The sequence below is a fragment of the Chrysemys picta genome, chromosome 8, assembly GCF_011386835.1.
Source record: "Chrysemys picta bellii isolate R12L10 chromosome 8, ASM1138683v2, whole genome shotgun sequence".
NCBI classification, from domain to species: domain Eukaryota; kingdom Metazoa; phylum Chordata; order Testudines; family Emydidae; genus Chrysemys; species Chrysemys picta.
In genome coordinates, this window is record NC_088798.1 from 85748694 (window position 1) to 85771311 (window position 22618).

Sequence of the window (22618 nt, forward strand, 5' to 3'; positions counted from 1 at the left end):
CCCAGAACAACCCACTATGAATTGGAATGGGGGAAAGATCCTAACAAAAGGTGAAGATGGTGGGAGTGATTCTCTCCTATGGAATAGGCCCTTTTACACTATTACAGCAGTGTAAAAACTCCGTTCAAGTCCTGGATCTGGACAGAAGAGAATTCCTCCTGCTGCAGGTTTTGCTGCAGGTTTTGCTCAAGACAGTTTATGGTTGCCCCTAGCTTCAGTGTATGGAAAATATTAGGGACAGGGTCCTGGGCCAGAGGAGTGTGTCATGCATAGGAGGAGTCAGGGCCTCCACACATAATACTGAGGGAATTATAAATCCAGGCAGTGCTGCCCATCAGAAGCAGGTGGAACTCTGTGTGGCACAACATCTCCTCCATAGTTACTGATATTGGAGCCTTTGCCTGGCTACCACCAGGAGATCAGAGGCTCTACCCACTAGGTAGGAAGATAGACCAAGTAGTGCCATGGCCACACATAGGTCTTGAAAGGGATTGAGTTTACTGCCCTAAATGATGCAATTGATGATGAAAGAACTTCCATGCTGGCTCAGGAGGAATCCCTCTGAACTTAGGGTTGTGGAGATCTGATGGTATACCCCGAATATCTGATTGGTTACTCCCCAGGGTGTTTATAAACATACCACAGGAATTACAATTTCCCCCAGTTCCTGTGGTATGTTTATAAACACCCTGGGGAGTTTACACTGTGGAATATTGAACATGTACATATTCAAATTTAAGAGGTTTCTCATCAGCAATGTTGTCCAGCTACACCAAAAGGACAGGAGACACTTGATATGGATTTAATCAGGCTGCAACTTTATTATTAGATGTCTGGGACTACCTGGCAGATAAAAGTGTACAGCGCAGGTAACCCATGTTTATTCCGTAATTACCCAGGGGGCTTTTACCAGCTACCCTTCTTTTTCCATTGAAGTCCCTCCAGCAAATCCATTGCTGGGACCTTACCATCCACCCCATCTCCTAGGAGGGGTAAGGTGGGCTATAAGAAAAGGGGGTTGGCTCCCTGCCGTTCCAAGCATAGGAGCCCCAAACCCCACACCGTTCTGTTCCTTTAACCAGTATCTCCTTTTTAAGTCCTTTACCAGGCCATTTATCTGATCACTAGATGCCTTCCCTATGGAATACCTGCACTGAACATCTGCCCCACACTTGCAAAACAAGTTGCGATATATATCCTACCATCTTTTGTGCCCACTATAATAGGTCTTCCCTGACACCTGCTTTGGGGAAGACGAAAAAACCCCACTCCACCAAAGCCAATATGGTGGCAGGGCTGGCTCCAGGCACCAGCCCACCAAGCATGTGCTTGGGGCGGCGCCTGGAGGGGGGCGGCGCGGTGGGGCGCTCCTGCCCTAGAGCGGGGCCGCGACTGGGCTCGCCGCCCTCCCTGCGGCGCTCCGGCCGCCGGGGGCTCTCCGCCCTGCTCCCGGCACTCTGGCCGCCGGGGAGAGTGGAGAGCCGCAGTGGGCTCCCTGCCCTGCTCCTGGTGCTCTGGCCGCCGGGGAGAGCAGAGCCGCGGCGGGCTCGCCGCCCTCCCTCCGGCGCTCTGGCCGGTCGGGGATTGCTCAGCGCCCTCCCCTGCCGCGCTGGCGGGGGGGGGGGGAGGGGGAGGGCGGCGGGTGGCTTTTTTGCCTAGGGCGGCAAAAAAGCCAGAGCCGGCCCTGTTTGGTGGTGAGGGAAATATTCCTTCCCAACCCCTCTAAATAGGAGCGACTAGCGCAATGCCCACAGCAGGTTCAAATGCCAGGGCTTGCACCTTTAAAGCCTTCTGCCCTTACATTCCCAGGCGGGTGGGTCAGTGCTGCAAAGCTGACCAACACCTACCTTTTTGCAGCAGTGTGATCTAGTTCCCCCCCCACTCTCCCCCACACACACCATAAAGCACTACTGCCTTCCTCCGGCAAGCCTGGACAACATCCTCCCCACTTTAGCTGCAGTGTGGACATTCTTCTTTAGAGTCTCAGGAACCAGGAAAAAATATGTTAACTGATATGGGATTTTTTGCCAGAATCTTTAAAATGATTTACTAACCTCTTTGAGACAATAGTTCTTTCTAGTTTCATTCTATCCTCCTTCAACATGGGTATGTCATGGATTTTTAGCTGCCACTTTAAGGTGGCCAACTGTGCTCACTTGTCTGAAATCTTTGGCTATTTTGAGTTTGCATTTTTCTTCTATAAATGTGTTTTAGGGTTCTTATTAAAATCAGAAGGCTGCTCGGGTAACTTTTTTCTCACAACTATATTGACTCTTCTCTGACCTAAGGATTATGCCTGATTTTAAAAATCTCCAATTGCCTTCTTTTTGTCTGAGAGTGGGAATGATAAATAAAGGAGAAGCAGTATGGAGCTACTAGCAAGGAGATCTGTATGCATATTTCATTCATAACTGTTACAGTGAAGTTCACACCACCAGAACATAGACAATAGTAGGGATGGGAGGAAGTTCAGTTAACCCTTCTTGACCTCGTGCTGAATTATTAAAGATCACAAACAAGAATCTGATGATGCTTAATTAAAGGTGTTTTATGCATAATGCTTCCAATTTTTACACGATGTGTACAGATTGGATGTGATCTAGCATCTGAGAACATTTTCAGTGTGCAATACAACTTACAGTGCTTTGGAGAGTCAATAAGCCAACTAGAATTCATGCAGAAAGACTATGATAACATTCAGTTGGATGGAAAAGGAACATTATAACATACTGCTTTTGAGATGTAGATTTCAAACTACTTTGCCAATGGGGAGGACTGTGCCCATTTTACAGACAGATAGCTAAATACAAGTGAGGTTAAGATCTACATTTTCAAATTTGAGAGTTTAAAGTGAGGCACCCCAGTACACAAATAAGTGCCTAAAGAACTGGCCTGATTTTCAAACGTGTTGACCACCCAGAGTTTCCACTGAAGCAAAATACTACATTAAATATACAGATCTATGTAGCTTTTTATGCAGGTACAGTATGTAATTACTTCATCATGATGAAAATGTCTTATTTCAAGTTAGCCGAGGCAGATGGGGGAAAAATGCATAAGTCAGCCTGCAGTTAAGGGGTTAAGGAAGAAAAATGTTAGGGAACAGAAATGAAGATCTCAGACTGAGGAAGGAGATTGTGGGTCTATGAATAGTGAAGTCCTTCAGCACTATTTCAGTGCACATAACTGAACTACATGGACATTTCTTTCACAAAGAATTGAATAGTTATCATCTGCCATTTATAGTACAGTGCTTGTTTTCAAAAGGAAGCATCTGGAATGCAAACAGATTTGCAAAGATAACACTGCTCTACAGCCAAAATGCTTCTGAAATAAATGTAGTCAAACTTTACTAATTCTGGGTCACTGAGAACGAAAATGATGCTTAAAATTGTTGATTGGCTCTAGTTTTCAAGATATGCTATTGGGTCAGTATATACGACCCTTGACTTGGGAATGGCGGAGGATAAGTGAGTTATAAAGGGAAGGGATCTCAATTTAAACCAGAAATGACTAAAATACATCTTTGACTGGATCTATGAATAAATCTATGACTGGGTTTGGACAGTTGCTTTTTAGGCAAAACAATGAATGATGCAATCTGACAGTGGTATTGCGTCATACATGATATGAATTGCATCATGTTATTCCTAGCAGTCATGGATGATGCAATCATAACGAAGCTTACATCACTCTGTTGAACAAATTGCCCTATATCAGCTCTAGAAATCATACAGTGTCGTGCTCTCTTATTTGTCAGTGTTTGATTTTGCAAAGGGACACATTTCCGTTTAGCCAAAGTGAGCAGAGATGCCTCGTACTTGTGTGAACAGTGCAGATAACTTCTGCTATGTTTGTGGTGAAGTGACTTTTGCGTCACAAAAGCGCAGTATAACCACTATGGTTAAGAAAGCCTATCACGTTTATTTTGTCTGCAAAATTGGAGATCAGGACAAGAGGAGGGCCCCACACATATGCTGCAACACTTGTGCAACAAATCTGCGCCAGTGGTTGAACAGGAAAAGGAAATCTATGCCTTTTGCAGTGCCAATGATTTGGAGAGAGCCATGGTGTCTCCAGTTGGGAAAGGTGTGTCAAAGAAGAAAAAGTGGACTGTGCATTATCCAAACATTCCATCAGCTATACGCCCAGTACCCCACGGAGAAGGACTGCCGGTTCTTGATGCACCAGAATCATTCTCACTTGAGTCAGACGAGGAAGAGGATGAAACTTCTGGTCCTGAACCATCAATGTCACAGGACCCACATTTTCTCCCATCCTCCTCCTCTGAACCACACCTCATAACACAAGGTGAACTGAATGCCCTTGTCAGGGATTTGGAACTACCCAAGAGTAAGGCAGAGCTCTTGGCTCCAGACTACAGCAGTGGAATCTCCTGGCAGGTGATGTTAGGGTTTCCATGTTCCGTGACTGTCAAAAGGATCTTGTCCCATTCTTCTTCATGGAAGGTGATCTTGTAGCCTGCAACAACATCGATGGTGTGATGGCAGCCCTCAACATCATTCACGATCCAGATGAGTGGAGACTGTTCATTGATTCATCGAAGATGAGTCTTAAAGCTGTTTTACTGCATAATGGCAATGTTTTGCCATCAATTCCAGTTGGTCTTGCAGTCCATATGAAGGAAACCTATGACAACATGAAACAACTTTTGAGGTGCATAAACTATGACCAACATCAGTGGCAGCTTTGTGGCGATTTGAAGGTTGTTGCTCTCTTGCTTGGTCTGCAGACTGGATACACAAAATACTGCTGTTTTCTCTGCGAATGGGATAGTCATGCAAGAGCTTCCCACTACATCAAGAAAGATTGGCCACTCCGACAGTCATTGGAGCCTGGGAGGAAAAGTGTTCAGCATCCACCACTTGTTGAATCAAGGAAGATTTTGTTACCACCCTTACACATCAAGCTGGGTCTGATGAAGAACTTTGTCAAGGCCATTGACAAAACACAAGCAGCTTTCAAGTACCGCCGTGGAAAATTTCCAAGGTTCAGTGAAGCTAAGATAAAGGAAGTTGTCTTTGTTGGTCCTCAGATTCGTGAACTTCTTCGAGATGATGCATTTGACCATGCACTGCGTGGCAAGGAAAAGACGGCATGGAAAGCCTTCCAGTTAGTGGCAATAAATTTTCTCGGAAACAACAAGGCAGACAACTACAGGTTGTTGGTGGAAAACCTCCTCAAGGCATACAAAAGCCTTGGTTGCAACATGTCACTAAAGATACATTTTTTTGCACTCTCATTTAGATTTTTTTCCCTATGAACTGCGGAGCAGTGAGCGACGAGCACGGCGAGCTATTTCACTAGGACATTGCAACAATGGAGAAACGCTATCAGGGCAAATGGAGCCCATCAATGCTTGCAGACTATTGCTGGACAGTGACGAGAGATGCTCCATTTAATGAATACAAGAGACAAGCCAAGAAGTGCTGAGTAGACACTGAATAGGACTAAACTATGTACATAATAGTTTTTTGCCTTTTGTTTCATAATAAATGTTATGTATATAACCCTTTTGCTGATTTTTAGAGTGTTGCATAAACCGGACAGTTGAAATATTATCATGTAAAGCAACCATAAACACATGAAAAGACCTAGGTTTACAATTTATGATTAAAACTCTGCTATCTACACAATATACATAGACATAAAATGTAAAAACTTAAATATCTTAGAAACAGTAGCCAATCAGTTGTTTTAATTGTCATATTTGAATTCAGCACATCAAAATACATAATAAATAGCAGATTTTATCTCTGAAGCAGATGACTTCTCAAAAATTGTAGACCAGTGTAAGTTACCCATTATGCTTGCTATAGTTAAATCATATACATTTAAAACCTACTACTATAAAAAAAGAAAACGACAGTATTTTATTGCTGTCTTCAAATGAGAAGATTTAAAGAGTCAGTACATCGTGTTAGTTTCATATTCTTCAACTTGTCCTTTCAAACCATTAGTAACAATGATGTATAATATACAATGACTATACTATATATTGACCCTATCTTTTACTCAGTCAAGACTATCTGCCTAGGAGAATGAATGGAATAAAATGGCAAATCCTCCCTCTCACCTAACTTTCCCCAAAACACTTATTTTGGAGGTTTACCTTCTCACTCAGAAAGTGGCCAATGGAGTATGAATCCATAAGGAATATAATCATTGGCCAGAAGCGAGAATGTTTGTAATGAAAGGAGGAATGTAAGATGAATGGAAAGACTTTTTATGTCCACCTTTCTTGGGCACATGCAAACTCCAGTGCACATAGGCAACTCCTGATTTCCTGGACAACAAGGGTCTGATCCTGCTCTCATTGACATGAATGGCCAAACAAACATCAAGGGCCAAACAAACTTGTTATGTTATGTAATGATATAGGGTCTGACTGCAGAGACCAAGAGTCCTCCTCCGTTTTAGAAGGCAGGGTTCTGGACTACAGGGCCTAGGTCAGATAGCAGCAGGCCACTGCATACAGCAGGCTCTGGTTTCTGTGTTATGTAACTTAAATTCAAACAAGCTCCTGTTGCTTTAAAGCAAAGAACCACTCTGGGTACTTGAAGCAGTTCCTTAAAATAAAAGGCCTACTGCAGGAAGTCTTTAGTGTGGGTTTCAAGAAATGTCACTGGTTGGTGTATTATAAGCTGCAATATAAGATTTTTGCATAGTATATTTTGCGTTACAAACATAAGTCTATTCGCTGTGCTCAATAATAACAATGGTATTTGGCAGTTTTATGGATGCTTTCATGGATACCATCAGGATTATGCTGTTTAAATCCTCTTCTATTTCATCTCTATTTGTGTGTAGTGCACCTGGGACTGTGCAGAGAGAGGAATGTGGAGCAATGACAGTGCAATGTTCTTAATTGAACAGGTGTCAGTAAAAGAGGAAAGGGCAAAATTTGGGGCCAAAATTCTTTTTCAGTGAAAGGTTCAGATTCTGTGACACTGAAACATTTTACAAATTCATGTCAGTTTTGCTAAATTGTTTTGGTTAAAAATAACCTCAAAAATTCAGTTAGAATTAACTTCTCCCTTCAAATTTTCCTTTAATTTTATTTGAAAAAAAAAACATTTAAAGTGATTAACATTGAAACAAAACATTTCATTTCATCTTAAATTAATTTTTTCAACATTTCAATTAGCTCAAAATAAAAAAAATCATTTTCAGTTTGACTCAAACTTTTTTTTTAATTACCAGTAAACCATAAAAAATCATTTGGGGGAGGGATAGCTCAGTGGTTTGAGCATTGGCCTGCTAAACCCAGGGTTGTGAGTTCAATTCTTGAGGGGGCCACTTGGGGATCTAGGGCAAAATCAGTACTTGGTCCTGCTAGTGAAAGCAGGGGGCTGGACTCGATGACCTTTCAAGGTCCCTTCCAGTTCTAGGAGATGGGATATCTCCATTTAAAAAAAATTATTTGCACAGTTCTTGTTGTACGCTCTGGGCATGTTAGTACACTATCACACTGGCAATAGCTTACTTCCTAATATGCTTGTAGAGACATTGATGAGGCTTGTACACTAAATATCTATGTCTAATATGTCAATTGAACAAGAGTTGTTTATTGAAAGGCTCTTCAGAGGTCTGGATCTTGCCAGGAGAAGTACTTTGAGGAAGACTAATGGTACCACATCCTGAGTTGAGGTCAGGGCTTCTGTCTTTATATTACAGGAGAGAGAGGTATTATCTATCATTATGGGAAGTTAGATGTTAGACTCAGGGAGAAAATGCTGCCAGTGGCCAAGGTCAATTAAAGAATGTTATCTTGTAGGTATTCATTTGCTTCAGTATTTATGTCCATTTAAATAATTTCTGTTTTGCAAAATACAGGTGCAGCTGCTGCCTTTCGATAATGGTGGTGTTCTAACAATAGTGAAAATGTTAGCATTGATCCAGTCTTCACTATGTAGGTCCCTTTTACTATGTGTTACACAACACTACATACGAGCTTAGCCCAGGATATGAAAAACAATATCCATTGTAACTTCAGGGGGCACATAAGGGAGCTTTTCCAACTGTATGTAGGAATTGTAAAACAAAATTATTGGGCTTTTGTATTGTCTGAGCCAGTAATAAATCACAAAAGATTGAATTTAGTGCACTTGAGCCAGAAAATATTGGGACAGATGTTAATATACTGTGAATAAGATATTAATTGGGTTATGATTTGGCATGTTTAGATATTGCAAACATTTAAGGAATAAGTCTTGTCGGGATCTAATTATCACAAAATAATTACTGCTGTAGAAGTTATAGCTCAGGAAATGAGAAGTGAATTCAAGTATCTCAACTCCCTAGAGTGTGATTATCTTATGATCACCATCTTGAAGCAGACTTGTTGCTCTTTTATAGTCCTTACTCTGACTTTTCTTCATGTTCTGAAAAAAGATAAAATTGGTAGATAAAATATTGGTTTCATCTCAACTCCAGGATTATCACAGATTGAGTGACCTGGATAGAGAATTCATGGTAAAGCATACTGTATAATACAATGCACATAAATATAATGTAATGATCATCGCCAGTGGTCAGTCTTTGGTTTATGAAATATTAAACCCAGATTAGAAAAAATACACATGAATTTTTGTGCAACCCTAAATTACTGGGCATATAAACTCAATGCCCATGTGCAACCTTTAGTTTGTTCACACATCTAGAGAGGGGTGCTTATCACAGAATCATAGACTATCAGGGTTGGAAGGGACCTCAGGAGGTCATTTAGTTCAACTCCCTGCGCAAAGCAGGACCAATCCCCAACTAAATCATCCCAGCCAGGACTTTGTCAAGCCTGACCTTAAAAACCTCTAAGGAAGGAGATTTCACCACCTCCCTATGTAACCCATACCAGTGCTTCACCACCTCCCAGTGAAAGAGTTTTTCCTAATATCCAACCTAAACCTCCCCCACTGCAACTTGAGACCATTACTCTTTGTTCTGTCGTCTGCTACCACTGAGAACAGCCTAGATCCATCCTCTTTGGAACCCCCTTTCAGGTAGTTGAAAGCAGCTATCAAATCCCCCCTCATTCTTCTCTTCTGCAGACTAAACAATCCCAGTTCCCTCAGCCTCTCCTCTTAAGTCATGTGCTCCAGCCCTCTAATCATTTTTGTTGCCCTCCGCTGGACTTTTTCCAATATTTCCACATCCTTCTTGTAGTGTGGGGCCCAAAACTGGACACAGTACTCCAGATGAGGCCTCAGCAATGTTGAATAGAGGGGAATGATCACGTCCCTCAATCTGCTGGCAATGCCCCTACTTATACAGCCCAAAATGCTGTTAGCCTTCTTGGCAACAAGGGCACACTGTTGACTCATATCCAGCTTCTCGTCCACTGTAACCCCAAGGTCCTTTTCTGCAGGAATGACACAGTGGAGGTAGTGGCAGGATTTTCTTTTGAAAATTTTGTCCTCCTAGCTGGTGGTTCCGGTGGTCCACAGAAGCTGGAAAATTGACCAGGGTGAGACGTCTGTGCCAACTAGGACCTCCTAAGTTTTTTCTTATTCAAAGGTGTGAGTATTCCTAAAAACATTAGTATTCCCCTAGAATCTTGTAGGGTGTGAAGTGAGTTCTCCATGGTATCTGCAAAAACTTCTGGTCACTGAAAGGGAAATTTACTCCTGGTGGAATTCTGCACCATGGTGCACACACAGAATTCATGTCCCCTGCAGAATTTTTTTTTCCTTCTGCATAAAATATTCTGCCAGAGAGGCACTGCAGTTATGTCTTTCACCCACCAGGGGTGCTGTGGCACCAGAACAGAGGACAACGGCTTCCGGGTGGGAGCAGCCCTGTGCAGATAGGGAGGAGAAGAGGCTGCATTCTTCACAGCACCCTGCCCATGGGATATAGGGTGGCATGGGATATAGGGTGACTGACAAAGTGGGGTACATGGGGCTGCTGGGAGGTCACAGACTGGGATTCAGAAGGGCTAGTGGGAGGGAAAAGACTTGGGCAGGCACTGAATGGGTGTGGGGGTGCAGGGCCACATGGTTACAGGAGGAGGGGGTGACTTAGTGAGGGTGATGGGGCACATGGGGACAGGGGAGAGAAGGGGTGTCTGAGTGAGGGCACAGAGACACTTGAGGATGGGGAGAGGGGAGTTGCAGGGACATGGAGACAGAGGGAGGGGTGGCTGAGTGGGGGTGCATACAGAGCCACATGGGGAGGGGTTGCACAGCTATATGGGGATGGGGTAGATGTGCCTGATAGAATGAGAGAGGCTAGGGATCAGCCAGGATTTGCATGGGTGAGGCTCTCCAACTCCCTAACAATAACTGCCAATCCCTCCCCCCTCCCCCACAAAAAAACCCAACCTGTTCTATACTTCTCTCACCCACACCCAACAACCCTCCAGGTTCACTCCCAGGCTTATTCCCAACAATTACTTCCCTCTCTCTCAGCTCTTCCATTATCTGTGACTCCCCCAACCCTTTGCATTGCTTTTGAGGGGTGCAGGAAATAAGTTTCTGCATTATAGTTTAAATGAATTATTACAAGTTCTGTATTACTATGCCTAGTAAGAAATATATTTCTCAAAAAAACATTTCCTGAATCTTTTTTGTTGTCTGTATTATTACAGACATACTTGCTGACAGGTATTCTGAAAAAAATTACCAAAATAATTGAAATTGGTGTGATATTGTGTTATTTTGACAAAAAATATGTAGAATTTTGCAAAATTTTAAAATACTGTGCACAGAATTTTTAATTTTTTGGCATAGAATACCCCCAGGAGTAGTAAATCCTCCACGGTTGATTGAATCCTCCCATGGAAACCCCAACAACTGAAGCCATGAATTTCACCTTATCACTACTATGGTGGAAATAAACCTGGCGGTAATGTATGCAGCAGCTAGTGATGCCTGCAGTGAAGTCTTTGTCAAAAAAGCAGACCCTCCTTTATTATGGCACTGAACTGTTCTCAATGATCCTGAAGTAAATGATCAATAAAAACCTTAAATGTTTCATAGTTCAGGTAGTCTTATTTTGACATCAGTGTCTGGTGATTAGCTATCCTGAACTGAAGTGTTGCTAATGAATAGCTCTTATAACTAAACAGGTCTAGACTTTTCTGGTTTGTATTATAAGGAGTGATCTTCTGGATATGCTCTCTGCCCCTTTCATTGACTGCATCCACAACCAGAGACTTTGGTGCCAGGTGAGAATAAAAACCTCAGAATCACCAGGAGGTAGTATTTTTTAATCAGTCCTTTTGCATGTAGGGGGGGGGTCTGTTACTGGAATTTGCCGGATGGACTTGACTGGCTCAAGAAGGGCTTCATTAATTGGTGGTGCCACCTGTGCTGAGGTAGAGATGTGCAATATGTCCAGGAGCTTGTGATGGGAATCCTGGACTTCCTCCAGGGGAATTTGCAGGGTGTCTGTGACACACTTAAGTCCTGGCATTGTCTAAATTCATCAACTAATGATGGCAGTGGTGGCATTACTGCCTCATTAGGGTGATAACGACGAGATGTGTATAAAGAGGGAGGCATAACCTCCTTGTTCATTCTTGCCTCTTGGACAATACCAGAGTAAGATACCAAAGGTCGTCTTGCTCCCTATGGAACTGAGTTAAGATCCCTTAAAATTGTTGACAGTACATTGCCTTTGTACAGAGAATAACAGCTCCTAGAATAAACTGGAGATCCTTGAACAGAAAGTTCAGAATCTGAATCAGAATGCTCCTCCACATACAGTATAGGAGGTGACAACCCCTCCTCCTGGATAGCTGAAGATGAGATAGGTCTCCCATAAACATGAGCTGTTGGTGACTCATCAGACCTCGGTATTGAGAGGCACCCAGAGGTTTCAAGGAGTGGAAACTTCAAACTCATTTGGTACCACAGGGTCTCTCAGGTACTTGAATTCTTGCAGTATGTGAAATAACAGCACTGGTGTAGGAGCACCAGTTCCAATGATGTTGCAGACACTGTGAGAGGCACTGATGTTCGTACTGAGGGTGTATGACACCTGCTGGGGTACAAACTGGACTGTGGGACCGCTGTGTTCCCTTTTACGTTCTGAATCAGGGTACCTCTCACACTGCATTCTCACACAGCCATTAGCATGTGAAGGGACACTCAAAGTTACATGCAGACTCCCACAGCCTCTTATGAACTATACACAGGAAGACACCAGCAAATCCCCCCCAGCCTTGCACCCCAAGACCTTGTTGATCAGTGCAAGCTCATTAATCAGTTTGCCACTTCATCAAAGGATAATGTACATGCACCAGCCTTTGTAATGTCAACGGATTCCCCAAATTCACTGGCAAAGATAAAACATTAAAAGTAATTTATTAACTACAGAAATATAGATTTTAAGTGATTATAAGTGGTAGTCATAAAGGTCAGAGTTACATAAGAAATAAAAAGTATACATGAATTCTAAATCCTAAACTTTATCGGACTAAGAAAGAGGTGAATGAAGCAGTTTCTTTCACCCCAGTAGATAATGTTCGCAATTCACAGTTCTTAATATACAAGCTGAATTCTCTGCTTAGCCTGGGACCAATCTCCCCAGTTCAAAGTCTTTTTCTTCCAAACATTCTTGTTGCCTTCAGGGTAGATGGGGGAGGAGAGAGAGGTGGACTCATGATGCCACTGTCCCCATGGGCAGCACATACACGATGAAGGCTAAGCCTCCCCCAAAAAGGCAGGCCAGGCAGGCGATCAAATGCCATGGATGCGGCATGGATCACCTCCCTTTGGAGGCACAGCGGCCAGCCACTTTTGGAGTGCCAGAAGTGAAGCTCCCTAGAAGTGTGGGGAGCCACTGGAGAGCCACAGACTGTGGCTTTGCCTGTGCTCCGCACTGACGCCCCTTCCTCATCCTCTTCCGCTGAGGCCCTGCCCTCACTCCACCTCTTTCCTGGAGGCCCCTCCAGCCCGCCATTCACTCCTCTTCACCTCGGGGGAGGATGCAGAGAGGAGTGGACGGGAAAGCGTCATGGGAGGAGGAGGCGGGGGGACCTCAGGGTATTATCAGAGAAAACTCTCCAGTCTCTACTTTGCATTTCTGATCTCCATTCTGATTAAGCAAAAATCACTCCACTCTGAGACAGAAGCTGCAAACCTTGAGCATGCTCAGTAAGAACTTAAGATTTCTAAAAAAAAAAAATTTAAAGGCTGCCCTGGCAGAAAGCCCAGAATTTCCAAGATGGGGAGTTGGCAAAAAGCCAAGTTTGTGTAGGGGTCAGCAGAGTCCTAACTTAAAGTAAACAACAAGAGTGAACATGTGGAAGAAAGGGAGGGGATGAGAGGGGGGTCAGCCAGTTAAGCCTCTATCTGGTCAGAACCCATTCATACTAGTCACAACTTGTTTTAAAGGTCAGACTTATCAATCAGAATTCCGAGTTAATGGTCAAGCTTGTGAGAGTGAAGTAACTGTAGCCAAGAATAGTGTGACACTGCACCCCATATTCTTCACAGTGATATGAAATGATATGATTATGACATAATCGTCATATATTTTATGCAAGATAAGTCAGGAGGTGTCATTGGAAAGGTTATGATTTGCTGAATATAATTATCTTATTTATATGCATGCATTTTTGTATCTGAAGTTATGAATATTGACTATGTATCTGTATTTCAAATGTGTTTACACCTGGGTAACGCCCACTAGACAAGATGTTTTCATTCTAGACAGTGGGTGGGGAAGGGCTTATTCAGTGCAATGGCCCATTACGAGAATAGGCCTTAGGAGAAGCTTATCTCCCACCCGGGGAGCCTTCCTGAGGATGCTACAGACAGCCTCCGAGTAATCATAGAATCATAGGACTGGAAGGGACCTCGAGAGGTCATCTAGTCCAGTCCTCTACTGTGACTCTACTGTGGCCTGGTCACTTGGTGATGGACTCCATCTTGGGATGTCAGTATTTTTCACTGACTGGCAGGGGGAACTAAGCTTTGAAACAAAGGCTTTCTGCTCTATGCAAAAGCTATATAAGGCAGGTGAGTGATATCATCGTGGTTCTTCACTGACTCCCCACCCAAGTAGACTTGTGAAAACACCTAAGGAACAACAGACTGAACTGTGAAAATGCTGGACCCAGGCTAAAGGGATTTTTAGCCTGTGAATTAATGTGGGGGTTCCAAGCTATAAGCAAATGCAGCTTGCCCCTTAAAAATCTGCAGCCGAGATTTCCAATAAGCTTCTTTTACAGAGTAGACTTCCTCCTAGTGTGGGTCCAGCAATCACTCACACCCCCATAGTTACTGTCCTTTGTTCCAGTTTCTTTCAGGCCTCTCTTTGGGGTGGAGAGGTTATATTTTGAGCCAGTTGAAGACAAAATGGAGGGGTTTCCAGGGGCTTATATAGTCTCTCTTGTGGGTGGAAACCCCTTGTGTTCTCCTGTGCAGAATCACAGCTACAAGATGGAGTTTTGAAGTCACATGGGCAAGTCACATGTCCATGCATGACTCAGTTCTTTACAGGCCGACACCATTGTCTACATGTTAGTCTGACTGTTCCCAAGAAAGCTCAGATGTGGATTAGTGTCTATCAAGGTCCATTGTCAGCCAAGTACTCCCAATTACCTGAATAACCCCTTCACACTATGTTGACCAAATCTGCCTTATGTGCTTCCTACAGCAAACACATTAAATACAAGCATAGAGGCAATGCTCATAACTTCAGATATAAAAATGATATATGCATACAAATAGGATTAATACATTCAGAAGAACATAACCTTTGCAACGATATGTTACATGATATATCTAGCATAAAACATATTCCAGGTATGTCATATTTACATTTATAAGCATATTTCTATTAAGCATTATGGGGTGCAATGTCACATACCTTTATTTCATTAACTTCTATCAAACCTTTTTCCTTTCACCCAAACTGTGTGTCTTTTTTTCCCCTCTGCCAACTCAGTTTTATCATTCATTAGTAGGAATATCCTTTTCCCAGATTTTAGTTCACCTCTTTTTTATATATATAATATATATATTTAAGAGAATAATCAGGCCAAGAAATTATCCCCTCATCCTGAATTTAACAGGACTCTTAATTTAGGTTTACACTCATTTGGATAGTTTACCTCCCTCTTTCCTGTTCTCCCTTTGACGGAATCAGTTTCCTCCTCCCCTAACCCTTGCCCACTATTTTGATGATTCCATCATGCAGCCCAGAAAATAACCAGGAGTTGATTCTCCACTGTTTTGCACCTTGTAATCTGCATCAGTTTACTCTTTGCTCCTGTTTTCCTGGTTTTATTCACACTCCTGGGGACTAACATTCTTTTAAATGAAAGTGTAGATTCTGGAGCACAATTCTGCTGTGAGGAGTAGATTCTGCAGCTGCAAAATAGTGGAAGAAGAAATGGAACCCTTTCTATAAGTGCAAAGTATTTTTACTTCAAACTTTTCTCATAATGTTTTCTATGTGATTACACATCTAGCTTCTATGGTTGTAAACTGTATTAGCAACACTTTCCTTACATTTTTCCAGGTACCAGACAGTTTGCTAGCCTGGAGGAGTGGGAGCTGGGGACACAAGAAAGAGGAAAAGTAAGGGGGGAAAGTACCTTCCTAAAAGACTTCCATGCTTCTTATTCCATGACTGCATAATGTTTGTGAGTTACGCCTCCACTGGTTCACTTGAGAATCTGCCCAGACATAGAACCAAAATTAGAAGCAATCAACTGCTCACAAATTCATGAACCAAAATTTTAAATCAGATATATATAAAACAAGGGAGAGAATAGTTATGAAGGTAGTACACGATAAGTTGAACAAGAAGTGTCAGTAAGCCACAGGGAAATAATACAATAATAATTTTAGGGTAGATAAAGCTTTTGGGCTGTTTTTCCAACTAAACATTTATTAGATTCCAGCTGTTTAATACCCTACTGTTATCATACTGTTTCCAAAACTCTTTGCCAATTACACTCTTTCCTTCCTATGTGCACACATTTTAAATAGAAAAGCAGTAGATTTATTTATTTTTTGCAAAGACGAGAGATGTCAAAAAGTACAGTCATCTGGTTCCATCATTTGAAATCACTTTGGCATTTCAGATTTTCAGGGAAAATAGATAACCTCTTTTCATTTCAACAACTGTGTGTCATTTTTTAACAGTGTTGATGAGTTTGAGAAATAAAATCAATAACCCTTCAAAATGTGTCCATTTACTCTTCTCTACAACAGTTACAGTATTGGTAGCAAGAGACTTGCAAGTTGAAAAAAAAATCTATTTCAAACATTTGAATATGAGTGTTCTTTTCCCCCCACAAAACTTTTGTGTTTTCAGAATCTGCTCTTCTTTGAACAAGAATGGTTCTGACCTTGAATATTTAAATAAATTTTAAAAACCACCTTTTTTGCAAGCTCTGCACTTTATTGTCGAAATTCTGACCCAGAAGAGTTTTAAATATACAGCCCTGTACAGCTGCATGGTAAGTAGTATGATATAATGTTCCAGGGATTTAAGTCTTCCACCCTTAATAAATTAAATTAACATTGTTCAATCATTATTCTCCCCAGTGTTCATAAGTGATAGGACATATACAGCCAATAGTGCAATGTTGTGCAAGGATGTCTCCGTACATAAAAAGTTCAGAAAGGCTTTGGGTGAAATTTTTAAAAGCTTGATTTAAATTTACATTAATTTAACAGCTGAAGCTGGGAGTAGTGCTTGCTGGGCCATCCCTGAGTCCCAACCCTAAATCTAAACATGGCAGAATCCAGTCCTTTCCCCTTTCATTTTCTTGACTTTTTGGCTCACGTCAGATGCCTCTTTTTTTCTACCCCCAACTGTTCTATCTCCCAGTATTCTAGAGCCTCATAGGCCAGATTCATTAATATTCATCAGTTCAGCTTTTACAAAATCTACTCAAGTTCAGTGGGAACCATAACAAATAATTTAGGGCTGTACCACCAGAGGCTAATATTCTCATTTACCTTCTCATGTGTCATTCAAAATTTGGAAACACATATTAAATAAAAACTGCTTTTCCCTCAGAAAACAAATCTTCATGAGCCTTCATCACTAAAGCACTGAAGGTTCCTTGAGCTTAGCAGTTAGCACGAGATAAATTGGTTTTTAAAAGGCACTTTAGTGGGAACCTCACAAGCCTTGAGTTCCTACCTTAATGTATCCATAGACCTATCAAGTGCCATGCAGTTCAATTAAAATCTCAGACATATGTATATGAGAGAGAGAGAGACTCTCTTTTTAGGAAATATACCCTTTGGCCTACCAGAAGGAGCACTGAACTGGGGAGCCACATGCCCATAAATTCTAGTCTTCCCTTTTCTACTGTGTGCTATTAATATTTCTGTACAGTTCTCATAATTTATTACTAACTAAGGCCTCTTATCCCTTTCCCAGCAGGCAGGCAACTATATTTTTCCTTTCCCTTTATCAATAAGGTAACAGAGAACTTATACAAGTTGTCACTAAGGCAGAGCAAGAAACTAGAACCCATTACCTTTCCAAATGAGAATGTACATGCTTAGCTTTAACCACTGTGCTGTTCATTAGAAAATACTCTGCTTCCCGAGCCAAGAATAGAACCCATGGATCCTGATGCTCAACATTCCAGTGCTACATCACACATAGTTATATAAGCCTGTGTGTTTGCCACATCACAAATAGTTATATAAGAGTGTGTGTGTGTGTCTGTATCATGCTAGATTTTGGTCCTTGTGACAGGGTGCTGGCTACAAAACCCTGAGCCAGACCTCTGTCATGTAAGCTCCAATCAGGAAAGGGGAATTGGAGTTGGCTGAGTAAGCCCAGGCCTAAGTGGCAAACAGGCAACAGCTGCTGGCCTCGTTAGCCAGGGGCTACATAAAGGCTGGCAGGAAGGAAGCTAGGAGAGGAAAGGGAGGAGCCAGGGAGTTAGAGGCTGGTTTCCCCTGCTGGCTGCAAGCCTGATGCTATCTGTAGCTACAAGGTGGTGGGAACTTGTACTGTAAATGAAGAGCACATGTGATTGCACCAAAGCAGAGGTCTCTGGCTGGTTTGTGGGCACAGAAGTGGCAGGAAGATAGAGGGGCCTACCTGTGCCCTGTTACAGCCCTCAGACAGGATAACAATTTACTTCTGCTAAAAATTATGTCTAGCAAGTGGAATTGATCCATGCTATGGATCTAAAAACTCTTGGTTCAATCATTGATCACCACTCACACAGAAAATAATTTGAGTGTGATAATGTAGTTAAATATTATTATAATACATATACAAAGACAATTTAAGGTTAGCAGTAACCTTAATTTTGTTATTTCCTATTTTTAGCACTTAAATTTGCAATCTTGACCTTTTTTTTAACATAGGGTTTTGTTATTTGTTTTTATGTTTGATATATAATAGGGCTGTCAATTAATTGCGGTTTACTAACATGATTAACTCAAAACAATTTATTGCAATTAAATAAATGCTCTTTTAATTGCACTATTAATAGCATACCAATTGAAATGTATTAAATATTTTTGATATTTTTCTATATTTTCAAATATATTGATTTCAATTACAACATAGAATACAAAGTGTACACTGCTCATTTTATATTATTTTTATTATAAATATTTGCACTGTAAAAATGATAAAAAATAGTATTTTTCAATTCACCTTGTAAAAGTACTGTAGCACAATCTTTAAATAAATATTTAAATAAATACTATTGTATTATTAACAGTATGATTAAATTGCTTGACAGCCCTACCATTTTATAAATCAGACTGACCACTGGTGATGATCATTACAGTACATTTTTGTGAATTGTATTATATAGTCTTTTTGCCATTATTCAGATACATCGCTGGTGTTCTGTGATTTTTCTACAACAAGGCACTAAGCTTGATATATATATATAGAATATCACCCATCTTAAGTTATTGTGAGAATCCAGGAATATTAATAATAGATTTAATGCTCTTATATCTGAAAACACTGAGTAAATTCTGACTCCATTGAAGTCAATGGTCATATTTAGAAGTGTATTTTTAATTTGTTTAATATTTATCTTATTGTGTTTAGTTAACAGGAATGGTCCCTTTAAGAGCAGAGTGGACATTTGATTGTATTTTCCAGATGCAGTGCATAGTAGATAACTCCTGTGTGTTCACAGAGTGGAAGATCCCACCAGTGTAAACTCTAACAAGGTCAGAACTTGATTTAATAGACTTCCCCCACCCCCCACCCCCCCAAGAAAGCAGTCCTTATTCTTGAAAGAGTAACATTAGTGTTTATTAGGGAACTGGGTGCCTTATGCATTGCTAATGATCCATAGAGCCATTTGAATTTACCTTTGGATAATCAGTATGATTCAAACTCAGTTCAGCGGGGATAAAAAAGTTGTTCCCATCTAACGGATGTTTGGTAGCCCTCATATGGGATAAATTGTGCAGATATAATTTCTAGCACAAACACTGTTATAACTCACCAAATATATTTTTTAAGTTCCCTAGGAATTCAGGGGAGGAGGGAGAAATCAGGAAAAACATTTTTGAATTGAACTGAAAATGCATTTTTTCCAAATTTTCAGTGAATCAGAAAGTTGAAAATATTCTTTTTTTTTTTTGGATCAATTGAAAATGTTTAATTTGAAACTAAATATTTCATTTCCATTTTGGACTGATTATTTTTTTTAATGTTTAGAAATAAAATTAAAGGACACTTTTAAATGAAAAGTAATTTCAAACTCAAAAATAAAAATCTTTCTTGAACTGTCAGAACAATATGGTTTGATTCTGTTTGTTTGTCTTTTTCCCCAACTGAAACAATTCAGCAAAATTGACAAGAATTCACATAAAACTTCATTGCTGCCAAATCTGCATTTTTCACCCAAAAAGAAGAGTGCAACATTTTTTGCCCACCTGTACTCTCTGCACGTTACTTTGCACTAATTAGAAGACTTACGTGGTAGGCCAAGTACTTTATGCTCCATGGAAACTTGATTAGCCCTGTTACTTCCCCAGTAGATCTTAATCACAAGAGTTGTTAAGTCAATACCTTTCACCAACACTAAATCCACACTTTTTTTTAATAATTTGAAGTCTATAGTTATTTCCAATTTATTTGCTTATGCAAATTAGCTCATTAAATAATTTGTAAAAAATATCTTATATGCTGCTGTACAAACCCTGGCAGCTGTGCTCTGAGCCCTGTAGGCTAGTGGTTGTCCAGAATGGAGTTGTTAATATCCAGTCACAGAAAACAACGGAACCAACTTCGTTTATTTTTCATATTGTTTATATATATTTGTATACTTTGCGGCAGGTGCCCCTTGACACATTTTAAAAAAGCACAGGCTACTTCAGAAATCCCACTTCAATTAACATATATGATAATTCAGCCGCCTAAAACTTGTTTCAAATCTTTATGATCTCCCATTAGAGGCTTCCCAATGACCCAATCTTTCACAGCGAGGGAAAACAAATGGGTTTAGCAATGTGCCTTGAAGTCTGATGAGTTAGGACTTGTTCAGATCAGAGAAAAGTGAATGCCAAAGCCAATGGAGAATACCTATCCGATCTAGATTCTTATACCACCCTTATCATCATTGCATCGTCCAGTAGTGATGTGACCAACATCTGTTATTTGTAGGGAATTTTCTCTCTCATCATGCCAATAAAAGAGGGACTTCAGCTCAGGAGCCACCCTCCCCGCACCCCACAACAGTTTAAACAGTAATGAGTGTCCCATTCAGTATACCATCCATTTGTTCTGCTTTTTTCCATCTCTTTTGCTCTTGTCACCCATATTGTTTTTATGTTTTTCAGTAATTGTGCAAATTAAAATGCAGTATGATAAAGTGTAATTTTTGGCCAGATCTTCACAATAACATGCCCATGGTTTACGCATATGCAAACTCTTATGCAAAAGCATAAGAATGGGGGAGGCAACCTAGTGACAGAGGATATGGAAAAAGCTTTTTTTGTCTCTGTCTTTACAAACAAGGTCAGCTCCCAGACTACTGCACTGGGCAGCACAGTCTGGGGAGGATGTGACCAGCCCTCTGGAGAAAGAAATGGTTTAGGACTATTTAGAAAAGCTGGATGAGCAAAAGTCCATGGGGCCAGATGCACTGCATCCAAGGGTGCTAAAGGAGTTGGTGGATGTGACTGCAGAGCTATTGAAACTCATGGAGATCGGGGGTGGTACCGGATCACTAGAAAAAGGCTAATGAAGTGCCCATCTTTAAAAAAGGGAAGGAGGAGGATCCGGGGAACTACAGGCCAGTCAGCCTCACCTCAGTCCCTGGAAAAATCATGGAGCAGGTCCTCAAGGAATCAATTTTGAAGCACTTACAGGAGAAGAAAATGATCAGGAACAGTCAGCATGGATTCACCAAGGACAAGTCATGCCTGACTAACCTAATTGCCTTCTATGATCAGATAACTGGCTCTGTGGATGACTGGAAAGCAGTGGACATGTTATTCCTTGACTTTAGCAAAGATTTTGATATGGTCTCCCACAATATTCTTGCCAGCAAGTTAAAGAAGTATGGGCTGGATGAATGGACTATAAGGTGGATAGAAAGCTGGCTAGATCATCGGGTTCAATGGGTAGTGATCAATGGCTCCATGTCTAGTTGGCAGCCGGTATCAAGCAGAGTGCCCCAACAGTCGGTCCTGGGGCTGGTTTTGTTTAATATCTTCATTAATGATCTGGAGGATGGCGTGGATTGCACCTTCAGAAAGTTTGCAGATGACACAAAACTGGGAGAAGTGGTAAATATGCTGGAGGGTAGGGATAGGATACAGAGGGACCTACTCAAATTAGAGGATTGGGCCAAAAGAAATCTGATGAGATTCAACAAGGACAAGTGCAGAGTCCTGCAGTTAGGATGGAAGGATCCCATGCACTACTACAGACTAAGGACTGAGTGGCTAGGCAGCAGTTCTGCAGAAAAGGACCTAGGAGTTACAATGGACAAGAACCTGGATATGAGTCAACAGTGTGCCCTTGTTGCCAAGAAGGCTAATGGCATTTTGGGCTGTGTAAGTAGGACCATTGCCAGCAGATCAAGGGACATGATCATTCCCCTCTATTTGGCATTGGTGAGGCCTCATCTGGAATACTGTGTCCAGTTTTGGGCCCCACACTACAAGAAGGATGTGGAAAAATGAGAGAGAGTCCAGCAGAGCAACAAAAATGATTAGGGGGCTGGAGCACATGACTTATGAGCAGAGGCTGAGGGAACTGGGATTATTTAGTCTGCAGAAGAGAAGAATGGGGGGAATTTGATAGCTGCTTTCAACTACCTGAAAGGGGATTCCAAAGAGGATGGATCTAGGCTGTTCTCAGTGGTAGCAGACGACAGAACAAGTAGTAATGGTCTCAAGTTGCAGTAGGGGAGGTTTAAGTTGGATATTAGGAAAAACTTTTTCACTAGGAGGGTGGTGAAGCACTGGTATGGGTTATGTAGGGAGGTGGTAGAATCTCCTTCCTTAGAGGTTTTTAAGGCCCGGCTCGACAAAGCCCTGGCTGGGATGATTTAGTTGGTGTTGGTCCTGCTTTGAGCAGGGGGTTGGATTAATGACCTCCTGAGGTCCCTTCCAATCCTGATATTCTATGATCTCTGAGGGTGAGATTTACCTGCATTTAGTTTCCTGCTGTACTAGTCTTA

At 41.4% G+C, this 22618-nt stretch overlaps 1 long non-coding RNA gene across 3 annotated transcripts in view; it reads right to left on the reverse strand.

Annotated features, from left to right (window-relative positions):
- The window catches only part of LOC112058776 (uncharacterized), a 57179-nt gene that overhangs the window by 31107 nt on the left and 3454 nt on the right, over positions 1-22618 (reverse strand). For all 3 annotated transcript variants that reach the window (XR_006174543.2, XR_006174544.2, XR_002887944.3), the window contains exon 2: positions 15569-15649. This is a non-coding gene — a long non-coding RNA (uncharacterized LOC112058776). The remainder of the gene's footprint in view (positions 1-15568; positions 15650-22618) is intronic.